Consider the following 14,448-nt stretch of genomic DNA (forward strand, 5'->3'; position numbering starts at 1 on the left):
TGTTAAGGGTTGATTTCGGTAATTTTCGTTGCGCGAATCGTGTTTTACGTGAAATTCTGGTCAAAAAACAAGTATCAGAATGCTTAAACTCGTACCTTGTCAAGTGGTCCATTATGATCATCTAAACGATTTCTAAGAGTCGTTCGGATGATTAATGGGTATTTAACAAAGAACAGAGGCTACTTTCATTACAATTTTCCGCTCCGAAGCTATCAAGCCTTTTTTCTTAAAAATTCAGTTCTGCACTTACGGTTCTCTTCACTATCAGGGCAGAGTTTGACCTCGAAACATCGTAGTCACTTTTTCTTTAATTCTGCAAAAGCCACATCGCACCTGCCAATAAGGGTGATCAGGGGTGAGCCAAAGGCGGTTGAGGGACGGTGGGTTGACGGTTGGCATGCGTCGAGACGCCCCAGCCGCCAACCACGGCGCCGCGACGCCCCTAAAGCTTCAGTGTCGACGCGACTTCGCGCAAAGCTTAGCGTGGGATCTCTGTCTCTCGTTCCTTTCTCGCGACGCGTGAATTCTCTCGTGGCTCTCGAAATTCCCTCGAAAATTAGAGTGAATTCGCACAAATTTCAAGTAAATTTGGAAATTATTAACGGTGTGAGGTTCAAAAAATTGGCCGCTGTTTTAGTGGAAGGAAGAAAAAGTAACTTGATTATTGCTTCGCTCGAAGATTTCGAGTAAATTTGGACTATTTTCACGCGGATTTGGAAAATTACCGACGGTGTGGATTTCAAAGCAATATTTTCGTTGTGTTAAAAAAGACCTTCAGTGCTGCTGACCAATTCCTAAATTTCATTTCGAAGATTCTTCGCTGCGGATTTTAAGAAACACGCATTTTCGAATTTTTTCGATTTTTTGGTGAGGAAAATACTGACAATATAATTTTTCAAGAGAATTCTCGGAAAATTGTTACTTGATAGGTGGATTTAAAGTTCTCGCAACTCATTCTTGAAGTTTCTTCAAATCGTTCAAAACATCGTCCTGTTGGCAATTTTTCAAATTTTTTACACCAATCACTGAAAGCTGAAGAAAAAAATTTTGGCCACGATTAATTTTAACGCAAACTGAGACTTACATGTGAATAGACGTGACAGTTTAAGTATAAAGTCATTTCAGCCGTGGGCTATTTTTCATTGGTGAGTTGCTTCGGGTTCCCTCGGGTATTTTGGATCAGGTAATACCGTGGCTTTTGAAAATTGCATCTCAGTTAAAAAGATTTGACATTCATTTTTTTCGTGGAAATGCCGGCAAGAATTTTTGACTTTTGAATTATTTTGGTGCGAAATAGACTATTTGTGAATTTTTCGTCAAGAAATTTCTGACAACAACAAATAGCCGATTTAACTTCTTGGTAAATAATTTAAATCTCAAAACGTTTTCAACTTTACTGCGCTCTACTCGAAGAAAGCTGTTTTGTTCGTGAAAATTCTGTACGCCCGAAAAATTTCTCTCCGGCTGCGGCAATTGTGACTTTGTGAATTTGTTTTTACTGTTATTGTAGCTGCCCAGAGTTTTCTAACTACACGTGGTTTGGTTGTCTAATTTGTGATTTTACAATTTCATTTACGACATAAAATTGCCTAGAGGCTGCCAAAATTGCCAAAAAAAAGTTTATGAACCCTTTGTAGGTGCATACGTCCGTTTTCTATTTGGAAATCATTATTGAAGTGAATTTTTTAAAATATTAATTAAACGTGACCTAGAGTGCAATAATCGGTTGGGAGTTGAATCATTAAAGCGTGATCCGAGGAGCCCATACTCGTGAAAGGTAAGATTTCAACCACTATTTCATTGAGATTTTTACTTGGAATTTGTCTGCAAGGGGTGCAAAATTAAAAGTTCTGTGTTAATTTTTCAGCAAGTTTCAAATTACATCATGATTCAGAATTGACAGCAATGGGAGAATACATACCTATTTTTCCATTATTTTTTTTTCTTTCTTTCATTTTTCATCTTTGAGAAAATAATTATCTATACACTACAAAAACTTACCGTACAACTGACAATTTACTTACGTATAGATTCATGTATGATGATCAGACTTCCTATTCTACAACATGTAAGTGCATAAATACACAACGTTGGAGAAAAAGAAAAAATAGGAAAAAACAGTTTGTACTTAAGGAGCAAAGTCCATACGAGGTAATATTAAATTACGGCCTTTAAGTTCACGTTAACATACAAATGACGACAAATCTTGGAGATTCTCACGTACACTAAACATTTTTGGATAGAACAATTCCTTCCTTGCAGTCGTAGCAAGTTAGAGAAGATTCACCACTTAAATCGAGCAGATAAAAGGCCGACGATCGAATAGGTAGCTATTTTAACGCTTAAGTGTATAAATAAGTATCAAACGATTTTGAAGGCACATCATATGCAACGTTTCAATATTTCATTCTTCGTAAGTGATACATTTGATTTGAATTAAATCATCAATCCGAAATGGTAATTTTGCTCGGTTACGAGCTGAATGTCTTTCAGCAATAAATCTACAAACCTTAGTACGGAATCTACAATATCGCCATGAAATCGTAACAGTAGGATAATTATTTAGACGGGTTAAACTACAGGACAGCCTTACCTCATAATTTCCTTATTTACTCGCAGCTTTTTAAATTTAAAACAAAAAACAGAACTAAATGAAAATCTTCTTTCAAAAAATTTCTGCAAATTTTGAAAAAAAAAACACTCACAAATTTCTCCGAAAATTCGTGATACGTCGAAGAAAGTTTGAGAGCTTCTGAAAGCTTATCCGCTTCTTATACGGTGCTGTTTTTCCTCAGCACAGCAGTGGGGTTTGTAGGTAAGAATTGGACTACATTCCGCAACTAGGAACTACAATTTCTCGCCGTGAAAACACTCATATGCATAGGGAAACTGATGGTACATACTTCGTTTATAAACTGAGCTTGATATTGTAAAAAAACGATTTAAAAACACTCTCAAAACACGCATGTGCATAGGAAAAATGATGGTACTTACGTCTTTTTTAAAGTGAGCTTGATATTGTAGTTCCAAATCGTAAAATGCAGTCCAACTTATTCTATGAGTAAGGTTCTATAATGCTCCAGGTGTCACGTTGTAAACGAGCTCTAGCGAGTAAAATTCTGGATAATATTCTTCTCCGGTTTTCTCCGGATCCGATTAACCGTCCTGTTAATTGAAACCGTATGACCATACTGCCGTGCTAAGGAAAAACGCCGTATGAACATTCGAGAGTTGCCAAATTCCTCTCGATAAAATGTTTACTTGTGAGAAAAATTATGAATATTTTTTCCTTGAAATTTTCAAACACCTTAGATCAAATTACAAACACAATTATCTGAGAAATCGGCCACAAAATATTCAAAAATTTTCCTGAAAATCAGTGATTTGCCAGAGGAAATTTGGCAACGCCTGAAGGTTCATACGGCGTTTATCCTTAGCACGGCGGCATACGCCTCGGGGTAATTTGTACAATTTTCGAGCGGCCACTTTAACACGGACAGAAACGAACTAATTATTCTTCTCGTGACGAGGAGCATATGGTTTCTGGGCTTCATGAAAAGTGCTATATTTTAAACGAAGCATCTGTTAAATATCTAAATACCGAGTTTTGGCTCGAACACAAACGCGATGCGCGTAATTATTCAACGGGCAATTAAAGAGTCATCTGCTTCGCCAGTGACAGATGATATCGGAGCGGAACGTTTACGAGAGATTGTGCAAGTTCATTTTCTTTCATATATTCTTCGCCGAAGTGGGAAAAAATCAGTTGATGGAATGACTTTATTAAAACGCGCCTGCAGTTACCTTCTTGATTAGGGTGGTGGTAAAATTTCATGAAAAATTAAATCTTGAAATTTCACCTATTTCATGAAATTTCCGAAATTTATGAAAGATCTTGTAAAAATACGGGTGCCTTTCCATGCTTCGCAAAATGTAAAAATTGTGATTTTCTTCTATTTTTCGGTGTTTGAGTGCGGGTTGCATAATCTAGCCCCTGTAAAATATGAAATATTTCACAGCCTCGTGAAAGAGCGACGCCAAAAACGACCGTTTTTTGGCACAATTTGGGCCAGCGGGGATTTTTCTGAAACCGGGCCCAAACGATACCTTATGATACCCTAAAACTCTGGTAAAAATTTTAGCTTGAGTATACGCCCGGTTTTTGAGAAATGAGGGGGCAAAGTTGCCAAATCGCCATCATTCTGGACAGCATTTCTACAGCAAAAAGACGGAGAAAATGGACGAAAAAGTCAAATCTTTGATGGGTTTCGGCTTTAAATGTTCTCATTGGGCCTCCAAGCGTTTAACTGTGTTCAGTTTCTAAAATTTTGGTCGCAGAGTGGTCCAAAATGGGGAGAAATCGTCGACAAATCAGGATTCTTTGTCAAATTTTTAGAAATGGAAGTAAAATTGTCGGTCTCCTGCAGAGATCATGGGGAACAATGTTCTTATCGGTCTTCAATGCATTCAATTGGCTTCAGCTTCACAAATGTACATCGCACAGTGGTCAAAAATGGGGGAATTAGTGGACAAATTAAGATCCTCTGTCAAACTGTTGGTCCCCAGTAGAGTTTAAATCCCGGAAAAATTCATGTTTTTATTTTTTTTAATTATTTATATATGTCAGACCGTATTGTTTATGGAACGTTGTTATAAAATAGACTTAGTAGCATTATTTCAATAAAATATGCAAACTTTCAGAAATTTAAAAAGAAGAAAGAAAAATGGAGAGAAAAAAAATTTAAAAAAGATTTAAATAGTCAAAAAAGAATTTAAAGAATTTTTCTGGGATCTAAAGTCTACTGGGAACCAATAGTCGTACATCATTTTTAAAAAGTTAGACAGAAGATCTTAATTTGTCCACTAATTTCCCATTTTGGACCATTGTGCGATGAAAATTTGATAAACTGAACCCAATTGAATGCATTGAAGACCGATAAGAACATTGTTCCCCATGATCTCTGCAGGAGACCAATAATTTTACTTCCATTTCTAAAAATTTGACAAAGAATCCTGATTTGTCGACGAATTCTCCCCATTTTGGACCACTCTGCGACCAAAATTTTTGAAACTGAACACAGTTAAATGCTTGGGGGCCCAATGAGAACATTTAAAGCCGAAACCCATCAAAGATTTGACTTTTTCGTCCATTTTCCCCGTCTTTTTGCTGTAGAAATGCTGTCCAGAATGATGGCGATTTGGCAACTTTGCCCCCTCATTTCTCAAAAACCGGGCGTATACTCAAGCTAAAATTTTTACCAGAGTTTTAGGGTATCATAAGGTATCGTTTGGGCCCGGTTTCAGAAAAATTCCTTCTGGCCCAAATTGTGTCATTCTTGGCGTCGCTCTTTCATGAAATATTTAACTGAAATTTCCAATCTTTCATTTATTTCTTACGTTTCATGCCACCCTGTTCCTGATTGGTTGTAATAGGCGTTTTGCACCAACTACATAGAGTAGTTGTAACTGGTGTTGCACCAACAACACAGAGAGAAATTTCAACACAAAAATTTGGTTGATACAGGAAGTAAAACAGAAAATAATTCTATCCCTTGGTTGGGGATTTCAAGAGAAAATGTCGGCTAGTTTTTCGGAGAACTTTGATAAAAAACGAGTGACAAATAGCAACGGCATAATCGGAAGAATGCATTTGCCCATTCTCTCCATTGTTTTCTGCGCTAAATTCACACTGAAAAAAAAGATTGGTAGAAATTATCATTCCTTCACGCTGTATTTCACACAGCGTTAATTTAGAGTCAATTCTGCCAGAAGAAAGGTAAACTTTACTATATACTACCAATTTTTTTTTTCAGTACACCGGAAACTGTACCAAAATCAACACAAAATGTGTATGCAATTAAAACGCGTGTATGCATAATCTCCACTGTTAAAAACATGCAAAGTTATAGAAATTATGCCCCCTCCCCTTCAAATATTCCACGAGGGATAATCTTGCGCTCTACCGTCCATGAAGTCCTATCCCCCTCAGTCCCTACTTAAGCCAGCCCCAGATAACTGATGTTTGAGACCATCAAGCTCGGGTCACCTGGCCGGGAGTCGAACCCGGGACCTCCTGATCACATGGCAAGCGCTGCAACCACTACACCACAGGAAGCCGACTGTGAAGATCGGACGAGACATTAATTTGACAAAATGACTCATTTCACTATTGACCTTCGACAAAAGCATTGGTTTGCATTTTGTTGAAGCTATACTGCCGCGCTAAGAAAAAACTCCGTATGGACATTCGAGAGTTGCCAAATTTCTGTAGATAAAACATGTATTTTTGCGGAAAGTTATAAATATTCCTCCCTGAAATTTTCAGATACTTTAGATAAAATTGCGAGCAAAATGATCTAAAAAAGTTGAGGGTAAATGTTCGCAATTTTCCAAGAAAACTCGGTTTTTATTGAAGTAAATTTCGCAACGTCTAAAGGCTCATACGGCGTTTTTCCTCAGCACGGCAGTATAACGAACACCCGCCCGAACTCAGCGACGAGGATGCCACCTTAGCGACCCATTCTCTCGCCGAACTAAATGTGTATGCGAGCGTGCGCGGGAATTCCGGCCGCGGGATGGATGGCCATATTTTCAATCGCAACTGCAACAATTAACGATAATTAATTCCTGTGCCGAGTGGTGCAATGCTCTCGAATTTTTCACCGCTCGCTTCACGGTCCATCGGGCCATTCGTCACGGCAATGGCCGTGATCATGATAATGATAATGCTTGGGCGTAGTCAGTTTCGGGTGGAGGCTCCGTTGCCACGTCGCATCGTTCGTAAAACGCCCCGTATTCAGGATTCGAAGGGTGGAAATTCGAATCTGGTAGGCCCCATCACGGCTGTTGAGATTGGGCATGCCGTGTTTCTTGCTATGAAAAAACCTAAATGATTCAATTTGAACGATTTTTTACTCAGACTAGGGGGTTGCGCCCCTGGCCGTGATCGTAATAGCTCTATTTTGGGTTTCGGCGAACCGTGGTCCCTTCCCCCGGAGACGGATCAGGGTTGTCTAGTTTTTCTTTTCCTTTTGGGAAATCCTGATGAAATCCTGATTTTTCCTGAATTTTCACTGGTAAATCCTGATTTTATAAGTTTTCCAAATCCCGGTTTTTTGTGGAGGAAAATTAGGCAAACGTAACTTCACAAAAATAGCTCTATTAAAAAAATCCGATCGGACGGCCGACTTTACTCAAATCCTGATTTTACGACCGACTTTTCCTCAAATTCTGATAAAATCCTGAATCAGGGTGGCAAAATTTCATGAAAAATAAAATCTTGAAATTTCACGTGAAATATTTCATAAAATTTCAGAAATCTATGAAAGATATTGAAAAATACCGGTTCCTCTTCATGTTTCGCATAATGTAGAAGTTGTGACTTTCCTTTATTTTTATGTGTTTGCGTGCGGGTTGTATACTCTAGCCCCTGTAAAATATGAAATATTTCACAGCCTCGTGTAATTTTAGGAAATATTTCACAGCCTCGTGAAATTTCATGAAATATTTCACTGAGATTTCCAATCTTTCATTTCTTTCTTACGTTTAATGCCACTCTAATCCTGATTAACCTCAAATCCTGATGTTAGACACCCTGCGGTCACATTCATCGGCAACGCGGTGTTTCGTGACCACGGGTAATCGCCACCGCGGGCTATTTGTTTACTGTCATTGCGAGTTTGCCGACACGGGAACGCACCCACACGACGGCACGGAGGGGCGCCCACAGACGCGGTGCACACTGACACACTGACAGAGTGACGGACAGTCGCCGGCGTACATCCCCGGCTAACGTATGCACGGAACCCGGGAGCCATCGCACGCACCTCTCAGAGGAACCGCGCGCGGCCACCCTCGAATTCTTCAAAGGGTCTTCTAGCCTTTTAGCCGGGTTCAGTGTCTCGGTTTTTGTGGAGAGGATCCGAGGGTTGCTTCTTATCCCGGGATTAGTAAGAAAGCCGCATTTTGAAACTCAAACGTGGATACCGATAAGAATAATTAAAATTGTTCATCACGATTTGACTTGTGGCGCCCCCCCCCCCCCCCCAAATTTCTAATTGAGATGGATGGCTAAGGAGCCGTCCATAAATTGCGTAATACTTTGGGAGGGGGGGGGGGGGGGTTTAGAAGTGCCGAAGAGTGCGTTATGTAATTTAAGGACGGCATTTAAGGAACAATACCGCCAATCTCCAAACTGACAATTTTGCAGGACAAAGAAGAAACTTTGCCATTTTTTAAATTTTGTCAGATTTGCAAATTTTTGTATGCTTTACAGTATATTTACAGCGCTATATTACATGCGGAATTGGAAAAAAACTAAAAACATCAGATATTTTGTCAATGTCTAGGCAAATAGTTGATTATTCTTACTTAGATAAAAATTTTGTCTCTTTTGCTAATTTTAGACAAAAAATTCTATTGCTTATGCAAAAGAGAGATCTCCAAAAGAATTAGCATTAGAGAATAGTGTTTTAAACGCCTTTCAGCTGCCCGAATATTAACCTTAAAAATTGCAGCAGCACAATGCGCGCATCTTGGCGGAACATTGCTGTTGCGCTTTCATGCCTCGCGCCATCGCGCCTTCAATTTTGCAGACGCAACACAGACATCCATCGAGTACGAATAGTTGTATCTCTGCGCCGTCATCAAGAAGAGACTCATCATGGGAAACCAAGGAGACTCGCGTTAACGCTGTGTGTTGTAGAAGCGACGCGAGGCCCCAGCAAAATACTAGAAAATAAAACTGCGTGCGACCTACGCTTAAATTTGTAATTTAAATTATTAAATAATAAAACAATATTTAATTAAATTATTTTATTTAAGAACTAGATATTTAAAACATGATTTTATTTGAAATAAAAAAAAACATATCATCTTTTTACAAACTTTCGTGATAACGACTGACACAACCGAATGTTTGGGAGCCAATTCCTGGGTGACGTACTAACAAGCACTTTTTAATGCAGGTTGTAGTACTGCCAATGTGATATAATCGATACCAATATCAGGTTAGATCAAAGTCAAGCATCATTTTCTTTCCGTTTAATGGATCAGTTGCGCCGATCACAGAATGGTGTTTCGATGATTGGTTCTTAAAACTTAAGATGATCTGTACAAACGGCAACTTTTTACGTTCCATATATCAACCGAGGTATCACGCTTTGAAAAATCCGGTTAATGACGGCATCCACCAAGAAAGCGACACCCTTGGGTTCTCCCACCTTACCTTCTTCCGAGTTCACGTTGAGTAAACCAGCAGTGCAAATGTGTGTCTCAGTGACTGGTGAAAGCAAGGCGAAGGAACCAAGGGTCTCATAATCGCGGTCGATGACGTCGTAAACGAAATTTTTCAGAGCGCAATTATTGGTGTCTTGAGTAATAGTGAACGTAGAAAGTGTCCGTTCAGACTGATCTTATTATTTTTAGCCACACAACAAGCAAAAGGCCAACACACGATTCTGAGACTAGCGCAATTGACCTATTATCTTACACTGAAAAAAAAACACATTGGATCTAGAGTCCAGACTCTTAAAAACATCGACAAGAAAAAGTACTCTTAATTCAATCACAATCTAGCTTAAATCAAGAACCAAGCCGCTCAATTTAAGCGGATTTCAATTTCATTCAAACAAAAATCCGATTGAATCAATAGTATTTTTTCTTGTCAATGTTTTCAAGAATCTGGACTCTAGAGCCAATGTGTTTTTTTTTCCAGTGCAACACACGATTCTGAGACCAGCGCAACTGACCTATTATCTTACGGTACCGCTGACCAAAATATCATGCTAGGGCAGAATTTTCTCTCCGCTTAGTGAATATTTATGAGGTCAAAAGGTAGGCAAATGCGACACCCCGGGATCCGTGTACACAACTAAAAACTCCGAGGGGGGGGGGGGGGTGCAATTAATGCCGCAGAGGGGCGGGAAAGCTGTGAAATCGAGAATTAACGGTTATTAGCTCGTCTGCCGTGTACGATGCCGTGCTGAGGAAGAACAGCATAACCCCCGAGTAAATACTGCGGGTATATAAGCGGTTTTGGCCTACGGCGCACGTGCGGCACCCCAACCTCCGGGTTAAAGAGGAAGCAGAATTAAAGACGGAAGGTGGGAGTCATGCAAAGGTGGGAAGTTGGTGATTCAGCCCTCGCGCAGCGATGCCGAGCTTTGGTATCTGTTCGTTTAGTCGCGGACAAAGAAACAATTTCTACTGCAAAACAGTCAATAAAAGAAGTTAATAATTCTGTTATAATATCTCTAAAAAAAGAAGGCAGAGAACACTGGAAAAAAAGCACATTGGATCTAGAGTCCAGACTCTTGAAAACATTGACAAGAAAAAGGACTCTTGATTCAATCAGATTTCAGCTTAAATCAAGAGGAAATCCGCTCAAATTAAGAGGCTTGGTTCTTGATTTAAGCTTAAATCTGATTGAATCAAGAGTGTTTTTTCTTGTCGATGTTTTTAAGAGTCTGGACTCTAGATCCAATGTGTTTTTTTTTCCAGTGTGTTATAATATCTCTAAAAAAGAAGGCAGAGAATTTTAAAATCCCTGTTCTTTTAGATAATCATCGTATTATCTAACTTTACCATGTAAAGTTAATGCAATTTGTTTAGTTTTAGTTTTAAACCACGTAGAAAGATGCAAGGAAATACTTGTAGTAGTTACGTTATATTCAAATAGAATTCCTTCAAAAAAAAATAAATAAATAAATAAATAAATAAATAAAAAAAAAACTGTTCCTTTAGTCACGGACAGAGAAACAATGTCTATTGCAAAACAGTCATTAAAAGAAGTTAATAATAGATAATTATAATTTTGCATAATTAAGAAAGGATAATCTTAAACCGGAGAAAAAATCTCTTGGATACAGAGTCCAGCACGCTGATTGGTGAAATTGATAGACAAAGCGATGGATAAAGAAGACATGAGGAGTGTAGATAGCGATCTTATTGGTTGAAATGAGTGGTTCTTATAGACTAATGGAGAAAATGATGGACTAGCTTTTGGGTGTCAACGCAACACCACAGCAGGGACCGCAGTGGCTAGGCGTGTATGTTCGATTTTCGATATTTCCCCATTTGAAGCTATGGTAAAGGATCGATCATTAAGGTGTTCGTTGTGAAAACCCTGTACATCGATCCTTTATCGTATATTTAAATGTCAGATCGAGCAATATGCCGCAAAGCACGCCAGGCCACTGGTTCCATCGCTTCCAATGGAACACCGAAAATTTGTGCCTTCGAAATTCGTATCTTCTTAAATGCAGGTCCATTCACTCTAAATGAGCGAACATGGATAACTTTCCTTGATTTTCTATGAAAAAATATTTTATCTGGAGAAACGAGGCAACGTTAGAATGCTCATGCGGTTTCGAAACACAATATGGGCTTTTAAAGCTCCATTATTCGATGCAAACACAGTGCGGCCAGCGTTACACGCATAGTAGCGCCTGCAAGACTGGGAGAATACTTCTCGCATTGCGCCAAACGCGGTGCAGTCGATCACAAGAATACTTCACGCATTGCACGCACAGCACGGTGCGCGGTTTAATCGTTGAACTTGAAACGCTTTGTGCAGAAAGGACGTTTCTTGATAGCAGTGTCTCGGGATCTTTGCTAACGTTTCATACATTAAATTTTAAACAAATACATGGAATTTTTTGAAACTCGTACTGGATTTTCTTTATGATTTTACGACGCTGAAAACTAAAAATTTCAGAAACTTTCGCCGAATACACTCGAAAAAAAAAACACATTGGATCTAGAGTCCAGTCTCTTAACAACATCGACATGAAAACATACTCTTGATTCAATCGGATTTTTGCTTAAATCAAGAACCAAGCATCTTAATTTGAGCGGATTTCCTTTTGATTTAAGCAAAAATCTGATTGAATCAAGAGTATTTTTTCTTGTCAATGTTTTCAAGAGTCTGGACTCTAGATCCAATGTGTTTTTTTTCCAGTGTAGCACGAAAACGTTCGATTTCCATCACCGGAACGTTTGGTTCACTAGATTCAAAAATTGCCATTTCTTAACGTCTCTTGAAGAAAACTTATTCTTTCGGGATGATTTGGCTGCGGTGGGCGCAGAGGGTAACTTGGAATGATTTATGCCGGAACTGTCAGTTCCTCTTCGCCTTACGCCCTTAGTTATTGACTCCGAGCGTTTTTATCTGCACGCAGCCTTAAGTGAGCCGCCGGATTTAAGGGATTTTCTCGTGGGTTGCTTCTTCTGCAATATTTTAGCCGCGCTCGCCACCGCACCGCACCGCTGCCGGTAAATTTTCAGCCCTCCTGTCCGAGCCGATCTTTCATTTTTGCTTAAGCTGCTTAACGTTGACTTAAAGTTGCCGCGGCTGCGGCTGAACAGATCCTCTCGTGTAAGCAACGGAATGAGCTTGTACTTACTTTAAAAGCCTGCTTGTTTATTTGTAAGGATTTGTTAGGAAGAAATTTGTCTGGTAAACGTTCACTGTGGTATTGGTTGTTAAATATAAACTTTGAAAGGTTGAAAAAATGGTGTGAATGTAAGGGTTAAGACCTTTTTTGTGTTCTTTTTTTAAGTTATGTCTGTGAGAATTTCAGGTTGAAAATAAGTTACGAAGGGAGAGTGGTATCAAAATTTTGTCTTAATCAACGCTCAAAAGGCACAAAATAACGCAGGACGTTTCGGTATCTCACGACATCTCGCTGGCGCTGGTAAAAAAAACACATTGGATCTAGAGTCCAGACTCTTAAAAACATCGACAAGAAAAAATACTCTTGAATCAATCATATTTAAGCTTAAATCAAGAACCAAGCCTCTTAATTTGAGCGGATTTCTTTTTGATTTAAGCTTAAATCTGATTGAATCAAGAGTCCTTTTTCTTGTCAATATTTTCAAGAGTCTGGAATCTAGATCCAATGTGTTTTTTTTTCCAGTGCATTATCAACTGCTAAAAAGTAAAATAAAATAAGTAAAACAAACGATTTTTTTAATTTTTGTGTTACTTTTTAGCGGTTGATAACGGTGTCGTGGGATACCGAAACGTGAAACGTCCTGCGAAATTTTGTTTGTATTAAGTCTTGTTTCCACCGTTTTTCGTTTTCATCCTACGATTTCTGTTTTGGGCTGAATTTGTGGGTCTTTGTTTCTCTGAACGGCCAGCTCCCAAATAACGTAGATCAAGTGACACTGCCGACGCAATCCAGACGCGGCCGAGGGAGCGGTTCGCGAGAGGGGGAGGGGGTGTCAAAACCGCGAAACGCTCAAGTCCCGCGGCCCAAGACGAAATCCGCACCGCGTCGGCGGAGAGAATAAAACTTCGTCGCGCCCGGCCGTCGAGAAGTGCAAGTGCACTTAGTCGTGACAACAAATGTCACTTAGAGCCTGCCCGGGTTCACAGTTCGATTCTGTTTTGATTCGACCCCCGATCCTACCCCCTCCCCCCTTTTGGTGTATTTTCCTTCGCCCGGACTCCCCCTACGCGAGCGTCGATCTTGAAGAACTAGCGTTCTGCATATCGGGAGATGAATGATTTAAGGCATCGGATTTTTTGTTCCGTTGAGATTGGGGAGAGCGAAAAAATTGAACGGATTTTCCAGAATCAGCCTAGAGTCCCTATTCCTAAGAGGAAAGCTATTACGAATCAATTTCTGGTTAGTGCCCGTATTCTAGGCCTTCATAGTGTCACAAGCGGGAGTAAGGATTACATTGTCACCGATTGCAAAGATTATAAACTGGAATGGACCGGGGAATGGGGGGCACGGCAAGGAACTAATAAAAAAGAGGTAACGGAGACAGGGATTCGAAAATGGGTTGATCAACAATTACGAAAAACGTCCAATTTGTGTAATTTTTATTCCCATTTGTGACATCCATGAGCCGCGTTGTCTTAATGGACCACTAGACAAGGTAAACATTTCAGCATTCTGATACATATTTATTCACCAAAATTCCACGTAAAACACGATACGCACAACGAAAATTATCGAAATCAACTCCTTTCAAAGATATTTAACGATTCTTGATGCGTAAATTCAAACCACCCGCTCATGAAAACTCAATGCTCTGCGTGATTCACATCGTGCGCTAAACGTTATCATGACAGTTTCTGCGATATAAAAATCTGGCAACCTCAATCTTGACGCCATAGCTCAGCTGTAGCAAATTGCTAATAGTTTGAACAACACATGGTTGGAAACGAAGATTACTCGACTGAGAAGCTTGTTGAAACCGTTGTAGTGCGCGATTTGACTCACGTAGAGCTTTGAGTTTCTTGTGAGCGGGCAGTTCAAATTCTTCGTAACCAATGTGAAATAAAAATATTAATATCTCCGTTTGGAGTTTGTTTCATTAGTTTTCGTTGCGTGAATCGTGCTCTACGTGAAATTCTAGTTAAGGAACATGTATCAGGATGCTTAAATTCGTATCTTATCTAGTGGTCCATTCTCACTATAAAGGGGCTCTAAA

The 14,448-nt window shown here is 39.4% G+C and overlaps 1 protein-coding gene across 1 annotated transcript in view; it reads left to right on the plus strand.

The window, feature by feature from the left end:
* The first annotated feature begins 317 nt into the window (after positions 1–317).
* LOC109036906 (uncharacterized) overlaps positions 318–14,448 on the plus strand; it is a 359,096-nt gene continuing 344,965 nt past the window's right edge. Inside the window, exon 1 of the mRNA XM_019051326.2 lies at positions 318–1,777. The gene's annotated coding sequence lies outside the window, so the exon portion shown is untranslated. The remainder of the gene's footprint in view (positions 1,778–14,448) is intronic.

The sequence above is a fragment of the Bemisia tabaci genome, chromosome 10, assembly GCF_918797505.1.
Source record: "Bemisia tabaci chromosome 10, PGI_BMITA_v3".
NCBI classification, from domain to species: domain Eukaryota; kingdom Metazoa; phylum Arthropoda; class Insecta; order Hemiptera; family Aleyrodidae; genus Bemisia; species Bemisia tabaci.